The 17,375-nt window shown below is 43.3% G+C and overlaps 1 protein-coding gene across 1 annotated transcript in view; it reads left to right on the forward strand.

Annotated features, from left to right (window-relative positions):
* Window positions 1-396: 396 nt before the first annotated feature.
* The window catches only part of LOC126470512 (uncharacterized protein K02A2.6-like), a 152,696-nt gene continuing 135,717 nt past the window's right edge, over window positions 397-17,375 (forward strand). Inside the window, exon 1 of the mRNA XM_050098412.1 lies at window positions 397-449. The gene's annotated coding sequence lies outside the window, so the exon portion shown is untranslated. The remainder of the gene's footprint in view (window positions 450-17,375) is intronic.

Here is a 17,375-nt window from a genome sequence, read left to right on the forward strand (position 1 = left end):
GGAATAATGCATATGGCCAGGTCAATACAGTTATACCTTTTCTTTTGCACTGCATGACGTTTTCAACAAACAGATAGCGCTATAGAGGAGCTCAAGTGGAAAGGAACACATCCTATTTAAATTTCTGCATCCTACACTGTTGACAGTTCTGTGTAGGTGGCAGTTACGTGGTTTTATTTCAGTGATTACAAAACAGAGTTGAATGTATGCACTGGGTAGCCGAGGCATCTAGTTCATGGTGATTCGGTCAACCAAGTAAATGAATTTACTGAACATGCTGCAAGTTGATACAGGGAGCCTGTGTGTCAGAATTCTCAGCCAGTGTGGCACAACAGCATTAAGATAGAAAAATGAGCCAGTGAGGAAAGGATGTGGGGTCGGCTTTTGGCGGCCGTGGTGTGCGGACCTCCGGCGTGTGCTGTGCGCTGCGGTCTGCTGCGCTCCGCTCGGTAAGTCAAGCGCCTGTTGCAGTAGTTAGCTGCGTTATTTCAGACTCTTGATGGATTCGTATTAGAAGGAGAGATGGATCAGCCTAATAGACGAGACACACTGAAATTTGTTTTTGACCAGAAAGGGCAGAGACCGAATTCGTTCGAAATTGAAACATGGTTAGAGGAAGTTGTGAAAATTTCGTTTGAGGATGTTATAGGTATTCACCTATCAATTGTAAGTAGCATTGTGTATGTCAAGCTTAAAAACACGGAATTGTGTGACAAAATTGTTGAATCTAGTGGCGGAACTTTTAAGTTCAAACATCACGATGGCAATGTTAGTGAAGTTCGTGTTACGCATGCTGGCTTTGGATTAAGGACTGTCCGTATCTTTGAGCTACCATTTGAAATCACCGCTGAGCAGATCAGTTCCGTGATAGCTCCTTATGGGATAATAATTAGCAATTTTGCAGAAAAGTGGTCTCCTGCTCACAAGTTCCCCGTCTTGAATGGTATCAGGCAACTGCGAGTGGATTTACACAAGCACATACCCTCGTATATAAATGTTTGTGGTTATCGGGCTATAGTAATATATACCCGTGGTCTAGGGGTAGCGTCTTTGATTCTTAATGAAAACGTCTTCGGTCCCGAGTTCGATCTCCGCCACTGCCTAAATTTTGATAAATAATCAGCATTGGCGGCCGAAGACTTCCGGCATAAGAAGTCAGCCTCATTCTGCCAACGGCCTTGTCAAAGAGGACGGAGGAGCGGATAGAGGTTCAGGGCACTCTCTTGTCCTAGGGGTGGGAAATTGCCCCTAAAGGCGGAAGAATCAGCAATGATCAACGACATGAGGATGCAGAAGGCAATGGAAACCACTGCATTAAAGACACGTAACGTGTATCCAGAGGACATGTGTCATGTAATTGAAGAAATGTCATGATGATCTCTAATTTGGCAAAAGATTCCGGAATAGTCCCCCATTCGGATCTCCGGGAGGGGACTGCCAAGGGGGAAGTTAGCATGAGAAAAAGATTGAATAATCAACGAAAGGATAACGTTCTACGAGTCGGGGCGTGGAATGTAAGAAGCTTGAACGTGGTAGGGAAACTAGAAAATCTGAAAAGGGAAATGCAAAGGCTCAATCTAGATATAGTAGGGGTCAGTGAAGTGAAGTGGAAGGAAGACAAGGATTTCTGGTCATATGAGTATCGGGCAATATCAACAGCAGCAGAAAATGGTATAACAGGTGTAGGATTCGTTATGAATAGGAAGGTAGGGCAGAGGGTGTGTTACTGTGAACAGTTCAGTGACCGGGTTGTTCTAATCAGAATCGATAGCAGACCATCACCGACAACGATAGTTCAGGTATACATGCCGACGTCGCAAGCTGAAGATGAACAGATAGAGAAAGTGTATGAGGATATTGAAAGGGTAATACAGTATGTAAAGGGGTACGAAAATCTAATAGTCATGGGCGACTGGAATGCAGTTGTAGGGGAAGGAGTAGAAGAAAAGATTACAGGAGAATATGGGCTTGGGACAAGGAATGAAAGAGGAGAAAGACTAATTGAGTTCTGTAACAAGTTTCAGCTAGTAATAGCGAATACCCTGTTCAAGAATCACAAGAGGAGTAGGTATACTTGGAAAAGGCCGGGAGATACGGGAAGATTTCAATTTGATTACATCATGGTCAGACAGAGATTCCGAAATCAGATACTGGATTGTAAGGCGTACCCAGGAGCGGATATAGACTCAGATCACAATATAGTTGTGATGAAGAGTAGGCTGAAGTTCAAGACATTAGTCAGGAAGAATCAATACGCAAAGAAGTGGGATACGGAAGTGCTAAGGAATGACTAGATACGTTTGAAGTTCTCTAACGCTATAGATACAGCAATAAGGAATAGCGCAGTAGGCAGTACAGTTGAAGAGGAATGGACATCTCTAAAAAGGGCCATCACAGGAGTTGGGAAGGAAAACATAGGTACAAAGAAGGCAGCTGCGAAGAAACCATGGGTAACAGAAGAAATACTTCAGTTGATTGATGAAAAGAAGAAGTACAAACATGTTCCGGGAAAATCAGGAATACATAAATACAAGTCGCTGAGGAATTAAATAAATAGGAAGTGCAGGGAAGCTAAGACGAAATGGCTGCAGGAAAAATGTGAAGACATCGAAAAAGATATGATTGTCGGAAGGACAGACTGAGCATACAGGAAAGTCAAAACAACCTTTGGTGACATTAAAAGCAACGGTGGTAACATTAAGAGTGCAACGGGAATTCCACTGTTAAATGCAGAGGAGACAGCAGATAGGTGGAAAGAATACATCGAAAGCCTCTATGAGGGTGAAGATTTGTCTGATGTGATAGAAGAAGAAACAGGAGTCGATTTAGAAGAGATAGGGGATCCAGTATTAGAATCGGAATTTAAAAGAGCTTTGGAGGACTTACGGTCAAATAAGGCAGAAGGGATAGATAACATTCCATCAGAATTTCTAAAATCGTTGGGGGAAGTGGCAACAAAACGACTATTCACTTTGGTGTGTAGAATATATGAGTCTGGCGATATACCATCTGACTTTCGGAAAAGCATCATCCACACAATTCCGAAGACGGCAAGAGCTGACAAGTGCGAGAATTATCGCACAATCAGCTTAACAGCTCATGCATCGAAGCTGCTTACAAGAATAATATACAGAAGAATGGAAAAGAAAATTGAGAATGCGATAGGTGACGATCAGTTTGGCTTTAGGAAAAGTAAAGGGACGAGAGAGGCAATTCTGACGTTACGGCTAATAATGGAAGCAAGGCTAAAGAAAAATCAAGACACTTTCATAGGATTTGTCGACCTGGAAAAAGCGTTCGACAATATAAAATGGTGCAAGCTGTTCGAGATTCTGAAAAAAGTAGGGGTAATCTATAGGGAGAGACGGGTCATATACAATATGTACAAAAACCAAGAGGGAATAATAAGAGTGGACGATCAAGAACGAAGTGCTCGTATTAAGAAGGGTGTAAGACAAGGCTGTAGCCTTTCGCCCCTACTCTTCAATCTGTACATCGAGGAAGCAATGATGGAAATAAAAGGAAGGTTCAGGAGTGGAATTAAAATTCAGGGTGAAAGGATATCAATGATACGATTCGCTGATGACATTGCTATCCTGAGTGAAAGTGAAGAAGAATTAAATGATTTGCTGAACGGAATGAACAGTCTAATGAGTACACAGAATGATTTGAGAGTAAATCGGAGAATGACGAAGGTAATGAGAAGTAGTAGAAATGAGAACAGCGAGAAACTTAACATCAGGATTGATGGTCACGAAGTCAATGAAGTTAAGGAATTCTGCTACCTAGGCAGTAAAATAACCAATGACGGACGGAGCAAGGACATCAAAAGCAGACTCGCTATGGCAAAAAAGGCATTTCTGGCCAAGAGAAGTCTGCTAATATTAAATACCGGCCTTAATTTGAGGAATAAATTTCTGAGGGTGTACGTCTGGAGTACAGCATTGTATGGTAGTGAAATATGGACTGTGGGAAAACCGGAACAGAAGAGAATCGAAGCATTTGAGATGTGGTGCTATAGACGAATGTTGAAAATTAGGTGGACTGATAAGATAAGGAATGAGGAGGTTCTACGCAGAATCGGAGAGGAAAGGAATATGTGGAAAACACTGATAAGGAGAAGGGACAGGATGATAGGACATCTGCTAAGACATGAGGGAATGACTTCCATGGTACTAGAGGGAGCTGTAGAGGGCAAAAACTGTAGAGGAAGACAGAGATTGGAATACGTCAAGCAAATAATTTAGGACGTAGGTTGCAAGTGCTACTCTGAGATGAAGAGGTTAGCACAGAAAAGGAATTCGTGGCGGGCCGCATCAAACCAGTCAGTAGACTGATGACCAAAAAAAAAAGTAATATATGATGGGCAGCCAAGAACCTGCGCGTCTTGCGGCGGTACAGGCCATGTCCGCTCGCAGTGTATACAACGCCGAATGGCCCAGCTACGTGCGGGCGAAGCAGTGAGACCCCCAGCCATGTCAACATTGCCTTTAACTTATGTAGCGGCAGCCGCTGGATAACTCCATACGCGTGACGCTCCTGACGTTACTCGGGACGCTACTCAGGATGATGCAGCTCGCGGCAATGAAGTGATAATGGAAGTTAGCGACTCGATGGTGACAACACAGCCAAAGAGTCAAGAAAAAGAACCAAATATCTCTGTTCAAATAGAACAAACTCCTGGACCGGTTATAGTCCTTCAGAATGAGCAGTCTCCAGAAAACCACAAGGAAACCAACCCATCACTTGCCATCGAACAGAACCGAGCGCAAGAAACCCAAGAGGTAATGGAAAACGATGAAACCTCCCCAAGAGTCAGTCCTCCAAGGAAACATAAAAAGAGGAGACAAGCTTATAAGGGCGCTGAACAACTGGCACCGCTTTTGCGAGAAAAAGCAAAGCAGATTAGCAACAAACTGCATGAAGAACAACATAGTAATCCGGTTCTGAGTATGCAGGCACCTGACCCCTTGCAAGCCAAATCAAATACACCATGCCCGATGTCGACGGACCATTCGTCACACGAGAGGTTGAAGCTGCTAGCAAATTTCGATGCAGACAAGGTTTTCCCTGATACTAGAAATGCAGAAAAAGAGACATCGAAAGCTAATCAACACAAAACCTGGGCTGATGAATCGGATCAAATGAATCAAGATGAAGAATTGAATGAAACTGGAGGAACGGAACAGACTCCTGCCCCAAGAGATCAACTGAACACGATGGATACATCATTGCCGGAACATACATGTGTAAAAGGATTTTCCTCCGACAGCACTTCGTATGACGAATATTGACTTCGGTAATGAGTAGAACAATATGAACGCAGGACAAGCCTACAAAATCGCTACGTTGAACATTAATAAGATACGCTCCTCCCTGCATTTACAACATCTGCAAGACTTTCTATACGCAGCTGACGTTGATATACTACTGTTACAGGAAGTAACAGATATTAAATTAGAAAACATACCTGGATACAACGCCATAATAAACCCCGGTATCGGTGCAGAGCTGGGAACTGCAATTCTCACGAAAGAAGGCATCCGTGTCACACAAATAGCGAAACTTGAAAACAGCAGAGGGGTTGCAGTGACTGTTAATAATGCCCGCATCATCAACGTTTATGCACCGTCAGGCAACAATAACAGGCGTGCTAGAGCGGATTTTTTTAAAAAGTGAAATCGTTCATCTCTTTGGTACACGTCAAGATTATATAATTCTAGCCGGCGATTTTAATTCTGTGCTTAGCCCGAAAGACCAGACATCGAATTTCAACAAGTCCTTAGAACTGGACAGAATAGTCCACCAAATGCAGTTAACCGATACCTGGGAACATACCCATGGCGCACAGGCCGGTTTAACATATTTTACCAGTCACCCAGCAAGCAGGCTACACAGAATTTACGTCTCGTCCAACCTTAGGAGCCATGTACTCCAGTCTGAGGTCTGGCCCACTATGTTTTCTGACCACGCCGCGTACATCACCACAGTAAATTTGGAAAAACAAGAGACTTACCGAGCGAGGGGCATATGGAAACTGAACATTACACATCTACAAGATGAGGAATGTCGCGTAACAATTACTAATGTGTGGCAAGAATGCGAGAAACGATTCCCGCTATACAGTTCTGCCTTAGCTTGGTGGTTACAATGTGCGAAGCCTAAAATAAGAAGAATGCTGATCGATTACTCACGACAGAAAAGTTTCTGGATTAAAAAGACGACTGAATTTTATTTTAGCTGCCTTAGAGACCTGTACGCCTTGGACACACGATTAATGGAGAACTTTAGCCGGATTCAGAAAGTTAAAGCAAAACTTTTAGCACTGAAGCGGCGACAGTCAGAAGGTTTTAAAGTCAGAGCGAGAATACACAACATTGTAGAAGGGGAAGAAAGAGCTATGTACCATGTAATGCGTGAGAATAAGAGAGAAAACAGGAAAATACTGACAGAAGTTAAGTTACCTGATGGGACCAGGCACACAAAACAGCATGAAACTCGAAACGCTGTTCATAAATATATCTCAGATATGATGTCCACCAAACCTACCGTCGACGAGGCGCGGCGTGATCTTGTTAGAAACGTGTCAGCACGAATTAGTACAGAGCAAATAGAAAATGTCACGGCTGAAATAGAAGAGGACGAATTGAAAGACGCAATAGCACAGAGTCCTAAAAATAAGTCTCCAGGACCTGATAGCATCCCCGTGGAATTCTACCAAGTGTTCTGGCCACAAATGAAAAGCAGGTTGCTATGTATGTACAACGAAATCATGAATGGCGCTGTTGCCGCTCCCAAAGAATTTCCTGAAGGGATCATAGTTCTAATTCCTAAAAACTCACTTAGCAAAACAATTGAAAACCTTCGCCCAGTAACATTACTCAACAGTGATTACAAAATTATGGTCCACCTATTTGCAAGATGAATAAAAATGGTTATTAACTCTGTAACTGACACGTACCAAACATGTATAGGCAAATACAGAAACATCTATCAGAATATATGCGAATATAGGGATATAATATCAACCGCAAATGTATGCCGAATAAAATGTGCTTTAGTGTCATTAGACTTCGAGAAGGCGTTTGACAGAGTAGGTCATAAGTATCTCCTTGGTATCATAGAAGTAATGGGATTCCCACCACGATTCGTGAGCATTATTCAACAAATTCTGAAAAACAGTGTAGCACGAATAATGATAAACGGACATCTAAGTAGAGAGAATGAATTGACTGGATCCGTACGTCAAGGTTGCCCAATGTCAATGGCCCTTTTCGCAATAGCAATAGAACCTCTCCTCGCGACACTCACGCATCACCTGCAAGGATTGTGTATAAACGACAAGAAAATAGTGTGCAACGCCTACGCAGATGATGTGGGCGTCCTGGTTATAAATGAAGATGAAGTGGCGAAAGCTCTTCAGATTGTACACACATATGAACTTGCTTCTGGCGCCAAACTAAATAAAAGGAAGTCAGGCATCATGAACCTAGGCAGAGGAATATGCATGCAAAATCGGGGACAATTGACGGAAGTCTCCACATTGAAATGTTTGGGTATTGAATTTAGGAGCAACACCCAACACACTATTGCCGTCAATTATAAAAAACTACTTGCAAGCATACGAGCATCTGTACAAGGAAACAGTACGAGGCAACTGGACGAGATACAGAAAACCAAACTAGTAAATGTGTATATAACATCCAAACTTAACTATGTTGTCCAAGCTTTCCCGATGCCATTAGAAACAGCCAGAAGAATTTTATCCGCGATAGGAAGCTTTGTATGCCAAGGCAACATTTTCAAAGTGAAGTTCAATACACTAACACTCCCAACAAGGAAAGGAGGTTTAAAACTTGTTGATGTCAGTTACAGGTCACGAGAGTTATATGTGTGTCGAATGTGCAAGCAATGGAAACAGATGCCCGACACCTTAACGGCCCACTTGCTGAATGAAATTGCTCCATGAAGCATGCAGCCGCCAATAGATGTGAAGCATATACCAACTGGTCTTTGTCACCTAAAAACTTTTCTCGTTGAGTACAGTTATATCTCCTCGAGGCTCTCAGAACAGCAGTTGAAGAGAGTAAAGGACATCTATACATATTTGATGGAAGCTAAGGAAGGAAATATTATTGAAAGTAAATACCCCAACAACGTCTGGTCTGCAATTTGGAAAAATATCCATGATCGGAACTTACCCTCTAAGGTGAAAGCAACTTGGTATAATGCAGTCAACAGGAAAATATCAACTAATTCCAAATTGCATGCTATACATCTCACAAATTCGCCCTTGGTTCAAAATGGTTCAAATGGCTCTGAGCACTATGCGACTTAAGTTCTGAGGTCATCAGTCGCCTAGAACTTAGAACTAATTAAACCTAACTAACCTAAGGACATCACACACATCCATGCCCGAGGCAGGATTCGAACCTGCGACCGTAGCAGTTACGCGATTTCAGACTGAAGCGCCTAGAACCGCACGGCCACAAATACCGGCCCAATTCGCCCTTGTGCGTGTCATGCAACCTTCTTGACACTGAAGAACACCGATTCGTGTGTGAAAGAGTAAGAGACATATGGCATATAGTTAAGCAGAAATTAGCGACCGTTAACAGAACATCTCCAACCGTTTTCACCGCCGCAGATTTTCTGACTCCAGACGCAGTGCCATATCCTAATACGAAAAGAAATGCTGTTAACTGGCTAAAAGGGCACACAGTGCACTATATCTTGAAGGCAGAAAATAAAAGCAAAGAAGATTACTGGGTGTATCTAACGACTCAGCACCATCATCTCATGCGGACAAAAGACTACAAAAAAAAATTACGCATGCTTCCTAAATAGAATCATGGAATAAAATTATACAGAGAACAATAACAGATTAATATTGGTACGGAATTCAGAGATGTCAGTCTTGCACGATTACAGATAACTGGAACCGGAATGTCTTAGATCCTTTCACGAGACACTACAGAAAAGAAATCAAGTCCGTGGCAAGACGCACCGGACTACATCCTCATGAAGAAATTAGACATCAAATTTTATGTATTTTATTTTTTTAATCATCTTATGCCATACGCAGAGAAGTTTTAAGTTCTAAAAAACGTTTTTCAAGGGGATGCAAGATTTTATGTTTTCCTTATGAAGATGAGAGACTTCACGCTTCAGTTTATTTTTAATATACTTGTCTTTCCATTAGCAAGAGGAAGAGTCATTACCTTTAATTAATATTAAGAATAAATATTCATTCTCATTATGTTAGCTAAGGTAATTTAGGCATCCAGCTTACAGAAAAAAAATAAGAAGCCGAAATAAAAAAAAATTAACTTAAATTACAAAATACAAAAAAAGAAAAAGTGGCCGAGCACTCGCAAAAAGTAAGAAAAATGAGGATTTGGCGTCAAAAACATAAAAAAGTACATAAAATAAAAAAGTAAAGAAAAAGTTGGTAGAAGGATGGACTCTTAATAATAATAATAATAATAATAATAATAAGAATAAAAACGACAAAAGCAATGAAGCTATCCGAAGAAGGCAAAACAAAGTGAACGTTTGGAAGGGCTGTGAGGGGAGAAGGGAGGCCAATAAAAAAAAAAAAGGTAGTCTGTTGGGCTGATGATAGGTTCATATATCTATGCTCTGGGTTCGATTCCAACTTCGCTCAGTTATTTTAGATAGGGAGGGGCAGATTCCATTTTCTTCTGGCTATACGCCAAGTGAAGAAGATATAATGGCATTGTGGTCTGAAATCCACTTCAAAAATGATATTCCTTCTCTACCAAGTAGACGTTAGGTTGATCCACAATAAAGTCTGGAGTGGCGACATGTAGAAACTCTATCACCAGTAACCTTTCTTATACTAGTTATTTATTCCTAGTGACGAAACAACCGCTATGTTGGATCACAGGACATTTATTCCATCTTTCTTCTGAGCTTCTGTATGTCGATAAAATTGGTTCTGAACTTGGAATGCAACTCAGATCGCCCTTAACGCGGAATTTGTTCCCTTCGTGACAATACAGCTCGGCTACAATTTGTTGTTCTTTCAAAGCTGCAGATTCCTCAACATCTCCACATATTGCGCGTGAATGGGTTTGAATCCTGGCCCGGCACTAAAGATTTCATTATGTATTATCAAGATCTAGCATGAGAACACCTATCTGCTGGTGGATAATAATTTCGAATTTTAATGTATTTTCATTCGTTGTCAGCACTAACGATATTTGACGTTTTTGACTCCCAGTGAGACACAGAACTATTGCGAGATCACTGTAAGTTCAAGCTGTTATTCCGCGCTGCTGGTGGAGAAAAATTCGGTAGCTGACGTCTCTTCGTGTGTAGTCAACAACGATATTTGTGGGGCTCTATTCCCAGTGAGCACTGAACTCTTCGTCATATTATTTCTAGTTCAAACATGCTCACATGTCACTGCTGGTGCAGCAAACCCATATTTAACGTTCGTTTTCTCTAGAATAAAACAGCGATGGGTGCTGGATTGGAGTCATGGGAAGCAAAAAATTAATGTTTCGTCTCGTCATTTCAGTTAAAACATCTAGCTACGGCCGAGAAAATGCGATATGTCACAGTTGATTGTGCTTCGATATCTTTCTTATAAAGTTCTGGGTTCGAATCCCGCCGAACACAAAGGTTTACCTCACGGCATTTCAAGTAAGTTACTTGTTAAGAAGCAATATTTTACATCTCTCGTAGTTCGTTAACAGGGACAATAGGTGCTGGGTAGGAATTCGCGTCCGTTAAAAAATGTTTGCGTTATGTAATTTAATGTTGGTATTTGCTAATTGATACTGTCTAAAATCGAGGTATATCACTCTCTGTGCGCCTAATCAGGAATGACTGTTAGTTACCGTCAGTCACGAAATCTTTGCTTAGTCTGCATGACCTGGGTTTGAATCCATATGCAGAACGAGATGGTTCGTCGTGTCATTTGAAGTTCATACATATTCTCAACTAGCTGCTCGTGAATAATTTAAATTTTTAATGTCATTTTGTGTTCAATAATAAGTACGGTATTTTACTTTGAAGAGGAAATCATGAATACGACGAACTTACTACGTGCGTTAACTATCTGACGTAATAATGAGAGTGGTAACATTTCAAGTATGTCATTTATTGTAATATATGTGAGCTTACAAGCCTTAAGGACAGTCTTACCTGTTATAAGGTGTTCCCTGATATTTTTAGTATCGTAGTATTACTTTACATCTTGAGTTATTGCGATAGAGACTAGTGTTTTCTAGTGGTGACTTGTCGGAACCATTTTCAATAGTCAAACGACTGTACCAAGGAGCGATTAGAGGACCTGCTAGACAGCTGCGTTATGTGGGTTGCATGGGAATCAGGTGAAATGCAATTCAGGTCGTTCGGATACTTTTGAACACGACTGTACATAAGATTAGAGAAATTAGGGCTTGTACGAAGCTATATAGAGAGTCGTTTTTTCTTCGATCTGTTTGCGAGTGAAATAGGAAAATCAATTACTAGTAGTGGTACAGGGTAGAGTCCGCCCGGTTAGCCGTGCGATCTAACGCACTGCTTTCCGGGTGGGAAGGCGTGCAGGTCCCCGGCACGAATCAGCCCGGCGGATTAGTGTCGAGGTCCGGTGTGCCGGCCAGTCTGCGGATGGTTTTTAAGGAGGTTTTCCATCTGCCTCGGCGAATGCGGGCTGGTTCCCCTTACTCAGCCTCAGTTACACTATATCGACGATTGCTGTGCAAACACTGTCTCCAGATACATGTACACCATAATTACTCTACCATGCAAACATTGGGGCGACACTCGTCTGGTGTGAGACATTCCTAGGGGAGGGGTCCACTGAAAGGGGAACCGCACAATAACCCTGGGTTCGGTGTGGGGTGGTGGTGGGGTGAGTGCACTGCTGTAGCCTGTTGTGGGAGTGAGTACCACTGAGAGCTACGGCGGGGATGAAGCCTCTCCGTCGTTTCTAGGTCCCCAGTTCAATACAATACAATACAACACAGTGGTACCGCTGTACCACTACCATACACCATACGGTGGCTTGCGGAGTATGTATGTAGATGTAGATGCAGTTTTCGTTGATGACCCTGCTTTCGGATTTTGACTTGGGTGTGGTTGCGACGTCATATTGTTTGTTGGAGACGCTGGGGACTTCAAATCATTTGCAGCACCGTGGCTCCAGTTTGTCACAGTAAACACCATTACCTGCACGGACAAGAACCGGCATACACGAAGTTCATCGTTCCTATGGACCGTATATTTAGGTGACCAATATATTCCAAGTGATCAATAAGAATATAATATTGATGACTAAAGAGTCAGACACGTGTATCTGTTGTGTTTATTAAACTTATGAACGCTACGAACCTATGCACCAACCTAATAGACAAGTGTGTCTAGGGCTCGTTGACCAGTCTCGTGTGGTAGTAGTGAGAGAGGACCAGCTACTCTCTCAGCTAGTTTTCACATACGGAAAATTATTAAAGATTCTATTACAACCTGACACACCTGGAGCGAGGCTCCAAGGTGCGAACATTGATGGAGCCTGGTAGGGTGCTAAAAGCATGAGGTATTTTTATGGTTCATAGCTCGTAGAAACGGCTTGTTGGGAGTTGAAAGGAGTGTGTAGTGTTTAAATTCGTTTGGGTCAGAATTAGAGTGCATGCTTACAAGATGCAAGGCGCGTTTTCTACAGAGTAGCGGAAGTAATTGTGTTTTGTTAACCATGGATACACGTCAGATAATTAACGGTGACCAGGCAGACATTACACAGGATTCTCAGGTAAATGAAGTTGCAGACTGGGCAGAAATGTCGAGCGTAGAACCTGCAGAGTATGAGGACATGTCTCAGTCACGTGACGAAAGTGAACGGGAGACCGCAGCAGAACGAATTGTAGGCGCTACTGGCTCGAGACGCACCATCAGTGAGACTGGCAGACTAGAATCACGAAAAAAATGGTTCAAATGGCTCTAAGCACTATGGGACTTAACATCTGAAGTCATCAGTCCCCTAGACTTACAACTACTTAAACCTAACTAACCTAAGTACATCACACACATCCGAGGCCGGATTCGAACCTGCGACCGTACCAGCAGCGAGGTTCCGGACTGAAGTGCCTAGAACAGCTCGGTCACAGCAGCCGGCCAGAATCACGAACGAAACGTTACAGAATGATGGAATGTCGTTCATCTAGTTCTGGAAGTGTTAGCAGTGGACCTCATTTTGAGGCTGTCATGCAATTCATGCAAGAGGCATAAAGGAAGAGACAAGAGGCAGAGAAAAAGAGACGGAAAGGAGAAGGCGGAAAGACACAAATTAGTCATATGAACGGTCACAGACGGTATAGACGGAGTCAGTAACGACAGTAGCACGAAAGGACACATCAACGGCCAAAGAAAAAGTTCAACTGGCAAGCGATTCAATCGAAGCTTTCAAGAGTGCGCTCTACGAACTCGATTACGTGAATAAAATTCAGAACTCGTTGGAAGGAAGTATAAATAATGACCGTAACAGGCCAGATTCGCCAAAGGAATGACGATGGACGAAATGCCCACCGCGGTGGTCTCGCGGTTCTAGGCGCTCAGTCCGGAACCGCGCGACTGTTACGGTCGCAGGTTCGAATCCTGCCGCGGGCATGGATGTGTGTGATGTCCTTAGGTTAGTTAGGTTTAAGTAGTTCTAAGTTCTAGGGGACTGATGACCACAGATGTTAAGTCCCATAGTGCTCAGAGCCATTTGAACCATTTGATGGACGAAATGAGGGAAAACATCTATCGAATCGAACCAAAATTCAAATTTCAATGGGAATAACCAACCATCATGGGAATTTAGAAGACGACAAGGAAATTATAATCATAACAACAACTACTATCGATGAAATGGAAACTGGAGAGAGCAACAGAACTCGAACCAGGGCCAACAGGATTCTAGGGACCAACAGCAAAGCAATAGCAGGACATACATCGGTCAAGGTCAATGGAATGACCAACATAGCGAATATGTGGAACTGAGGCCACCTAACTCATCGCAGGGGTCAAGCAGAAAAAATTCAAACAGGAATTGATACACAGCCTTTGCCGTCTCAGCTCAAAGCAACACCACAGAAACCATCGAAACGAGTACGAAGATATAAGAGAACTGTTACGGGAAGAGAAGGACATCATGACAACCGGATTTACACCCCATCATTCACATCACAGTCGGCAAGGTCAATCTAACCGGGGATGTGGACAGTGGAAGCCAAGTGACGGGATATCGGATTCTGGATACAAGAAATGCATTGCGAATCATTCTTGGTCGGCACTCACGTTGAAGAAAACCAAAATCACCGGTGCTTTGAGAGGAAAGCAGACAGAAGTGCAGTTACAAACCATATTGGCTGAAATCGAAGCGAGTGATTCGAGTGCGCCTTTACGGGCATCTACGATGTCTGCTCCATCTTCACAGGACGGAATGGGACAGGCAGAGGATGAGAGTGTCGTGCAGAGGCATGCAAGGATTACCATGCTCTTAGAGCAAAATGTGAAAAACGGGAAAATTAGTCAAGCGGCTCTTAATACAACCAAGAATGAGCTATCGGCCTGGGCCATAGCTCATGCAAGACTTGAAGGCCGCGTTTTAGAGTTAGAAAAAGAAAATGAAAGGTTAAGGAAGCAACCCACTAAGACTTGGGCGGCTGTGGCTGCACAGGCGCCAACTAAACAAGTCTCAACTAAGGACACCATTGAAAGAGTTGTAAAACGGTCAGATACGGCAGTCTTCTTGAGGACCCTGCTTGGCCAAGGCACTAGTGTTAAAAGAATACAAGAGCTGTTAACAACAACAATTGACCCAGTCAAGAATAAAATTAAGATTAGGAAAGTTAAGCCCAGCAGAAACTCTGTAATTGTGGAAGTTGCTAGTGAGGAGGACAAAGAAAAATTATTAAATAATCAAAGACTAAATTCAGTTGTGAAATGTGAACCACCCAGAAAGAGAAACCCACTAATAATACTATATGACATACCTACAGTAATGACGAATGAGGAGCTACATGAGACAATTAGAATACAAAATTTCGATGACGTGGACGAACAAGAATTCAAAAACTCTTTCAAGTTGAAATTCAAAACAGGGCCTCGAGATCGTGATGTGGTACATCACGTGGCCGAGGTCTCTGCGCAACTGTGGAAAAGAATAAGATCAATGGGCAGACTATATGTAGGCTTTCACGCCATTAACACCAGAGACTATATCGTGGTACCCCGCTGCCTTAATTGTGGCGACCTGGACCACATTCTGAGGCACTGCACCAGGGGGTCGGCCTGCTCCAGGTGTGGCGAAAGTGGACCCAACCGCAAGGAATGTAAAGCAACAGGGGTCTGCATTCCGTGTAAAAATCGTGGGAAGAAATCCTGTGGTGCCACGGGACGGAACTGCCCCACTTACCGGATGCTAGAGCAAAGCCTCATTTCTAGAATCGATTATTGCTGAGCAGGGCTCAGATAACAGGATGCTTAAACACAAGTCCCCGAGTAAAAGAAGGAGGTATGCTGTGAGGACTAACAGATTTAGGGAATTTTTAAGGTCGCTTTCGAGCACCGTAAAAATCACGACAGTAGAGAAAGAAATTCAAACAGATCCCTTCATGGCGGACAGATGCATACAAACTGATTTCCCGGAAAAGAACGCAGCTGTCCCTTACCCAAACCGGGGAGAAAGGCCGAATAAAGATCTACAACGGCAGAAGCATCCTGTGGTGGTGGCGGCCTCCCTGGCCCCTACTCACGAACCTAAACATACCAAACGACAACCACTCCAAGAAAAGACAGTTACAAGCACCAGTGCAAACCTAACCGTGGCAGATACCCCAGTAATCAGGCTACCGCCTGTAGACCCGGTTAGGGTGTATCCCAACATTGAATTTACAATGCAACTGGCAAGATTGGAGCAGCCGGCTATCCTGACCACTGCCTTACGACATGTGGTCCGGGTAGGACATGAGAATGGAAGAAAGGTCACCTTCTCGGTAATGGAGGCTGTAGATAGAATACACTTAAAGTCAGTGAACCTTCCTACCGACTTCGGAGCCCTGCGAGATTTACTCAAGAAAGTGTTTGACAGACGTGGGGAGAAATTTGACCTAGACGACATCTACACTCAATCAGTCCTAGCTCACGGTCGAATCGCCTTTGATTGGAGCAAGACCTGGCCTGACGACAGAATGCATGCATACTTACTTCCCATAATGACTAAACTAACTGTTGGACAACTAAACACGCAATAACAGCAGACTTGTGATGCAGCAGCTCCGAAGAGAGGTGGAGGAGAAGAGGCTTGACGTACTCTGTTTACAGGAGCCGTACTCTCAAGCTGGGAAACTTTCATTTGCAGCAGCTACATGGCAAATAGCTAGTAGTGGGGACGCCCCCAAAGCAGCAATTATCATTACAAACCAGTCTCTGTGTGTAACAACACTCGCACAATTTGCCACCAGTCACTGCAACGTCGTGGAGATACAGGCTCCCATGGGAATTATAACCTTTATAAATATGTATTTTCAATGTGGAGACAATATTGAACAACATCTGGATCACCTAACAAGAGTAGCCACGGCGTTGCGGGGACGCAAACTGGTTATAACAGCCGACATAAATGCAAAATCCCCCCTGTGGTACAGTGGCACAAGAGATGAAAATGGCGAAAAAGTGGAAGATATGATTATGGCTTTACAACTTGTGGTTGCAAATAGACCTGGCAACCCTCCCACCTATGTGGCGGGAGTGGGCCTCGGCACCAATATAGATGGAACGCTAGTTACACCAAAAACTGCTAACATCATCCGCAACTGGGAAGTTAAAGAGAACGCCGCAACAAGTGACCATAATATTATTATGTTCAGCCTAGGAAATAGGGGGTGTCTCTGGGCCACAGGGTGGGAGTTGCAATTGAACTTCAAGAGAGCTGACTGGGAGAGACTAGCGAGAGAGTGCGACATTCCTGCATTGTCAGAAGGTGACGCACAACAGGACATGGACACAGACAAGCGGGCCGAAGAACTGGTGGGCGCTGTTACCAGAGCGGTAAAGGCAGCTGTTCCAACCAGGAGGAGGGCCATGGCGGCCTCCCCGTCACCATGGTCAGCTGAACTTGAGGAAATGCGTCAGTTTGTCAGAAGGCTGAGGAGGCACTACCAGCGCAGTGTCGTCTGGTGGGAAAAGCAAAGATGCTTACTGCAATACCGGGAGGCTAAAGAGAAATTTCAAAAAGAACTGAAAGAGGTCAGAATACGCAGTTGGGAAAGATTTGTGCTGGACCAGTTGGTCTAGGATCCATGGGGAGTACCCTACAAATTAGTAAGGGAAAAGATCTGTTCCCCAATGATGCTATCAACGGT

Source organism: Schistocerca serialis, chromosome 3 (assembly GCF_023864345.2).
Source record: "Schistocerca serialis cubense isolate TAMUIC-IGC-003099 chromosome 3, iqSchSeri2.2, whole genome shotgun sequence".
Lineage (NCBI taxonomy): Eukaryota > Metazoa > Arthropoda > Insecta > Orthoptera > Acrididae > Schistocerca > Schistocerca serialis.